At 44.8% G+C, this 1367-nt stretch overlaps 1 non-coding gene across 1 annotated transcript; it reads left to right on the forward strand.

Annotated features, from left to right (window-relative positions):
* The first annotated feature begins 585 nt into the window (after positions 1–585).
* trnas-uga lies at positions 586–659 on the forward strand. Its single transcript has one exon. It is a non-coding gene; the product is annotated as a tRNA-Ser (tRNA).
* Positions 660–1367: the final 708 nt, after the last annotated feature.

Below are 1367 nucleotides of genomic sequence, written 5' to 3' on the forward strand. Positions count from 1 at the left end.
GAAGTTTGGAACCACCAAGACTCTTCCTAGAGCTGGCCGCCCGGCCAAACTGAGCAATCGGGGGAGAAGGGCCTTGGTCAGGGAGGTGACCAAGAACCCGATGGTAACTCTGACAGAGCTCCAGAGTTCCTCTGTGGAGATGGGAGAACCTTCCAGAAGGACAACCATCTCTGCAGCACTCCACCAATCAGGCCTTTATGGAAGAGTGGCTGGACGGAAGCCACTCCTCAGTAAAAGGCACATGACAGCCTGCTTGGAGTTTGCCAAAAGGCACCTAAAGGACTCTCAGACTATGAGAAACAAGATTCTCTGGTCTGATGAAACCAATATGGAACTATTTGGCCTGAATGCCAAGCGTGACGTCTGGAGGAAACTTGGCACCATCCCTAAGGTGAAGCATGTTGGTGGCAGCATCATGCTGTGGTGATGTTTTTCAGCGGCAGGGACTGGGAGACTAGTCAGGATCGGGAGAAAGATGAACGGAGCAAAGTACAGAGAGATCCTTGATGGAAACCTGCTCAGGACCTCAGACTGGGGTGAAGATTCACCTTCCAACAGGACAACGACCCTAAGAATACAGCCAAGACCTACTGTAGCTCAGTTGGTAGAGCATGGCGCTTGAAACGCCAGGGTTGTGGGTTCGATTCCCACGGGGGGCCAGTATGAAAAATGTATGTACTCACTGACTGTAAGTCGCTCTGGATAAGAGCGTCTGCTAAATGACTAAAAAATGTTTTTTTTTAAAGACAACACAGGAGTGGCTTCGGGACAAGTATGAAAAATGTATGCACTCACTAACTGTAAGTCGCTCTGGATAAGAGCGTCTGCCAGATGACTAATAAAAAAATATATATTTAAAAAAATGAGTGACCCAGCCAGAGCCTGGACATGAACCCGATCGAACATCTCTGGAAAGACCTGAAAATAGCTGTGCAGCAACGCTCCCCATCCAACCTAACAGAGCTTGAGAGGATCTGCAGAGAAGAATGGGAGAAACTCCCCAAATATAAGTTTGCTAAGCTTGTAGTGTCATACCCAAGAAGACTCAAGGCTATAATCACTGCCAAAGGTGCTTCAACAAATTACTGCGTAAAGGGTCTGAATACTTATGTAAATGTGATATTTCATTTTTTTGTTTGTTATTCATTTGCACAAATTTCAAAAACCTGTTTTTGCTTTGTCATTATGGGGTATTGTGTGTAGATTGATGAGGGAAAAAAACAATTTAATACATTTTGGTAGAAGGCTGTAACGTAACAAAATGTGGAAAAAGTCAAGGGATCTGAATACTTTCCGAATGCACAGTATTTGAACATTTTGCAGACACTCTTATCCAGAGCAACTTACAGTTAGTGAGTGCATACATT

Source organism: Coregonus clupeaformis, chromosome 29, assembly GCF_020615455.1.
Source record: "Coregonus clupeaformis isolate EN_2021a chromosome 29, ASM2061545v1, whole genome shotgun sequence".
In the NCBI taxonomy this organism is placed as follows: Eukaryota; Metazoa; Chordata; class Actinopteri; order Salmoniformes; family Salmonidae; genus Coregonus; species Coregonus clupeaformis.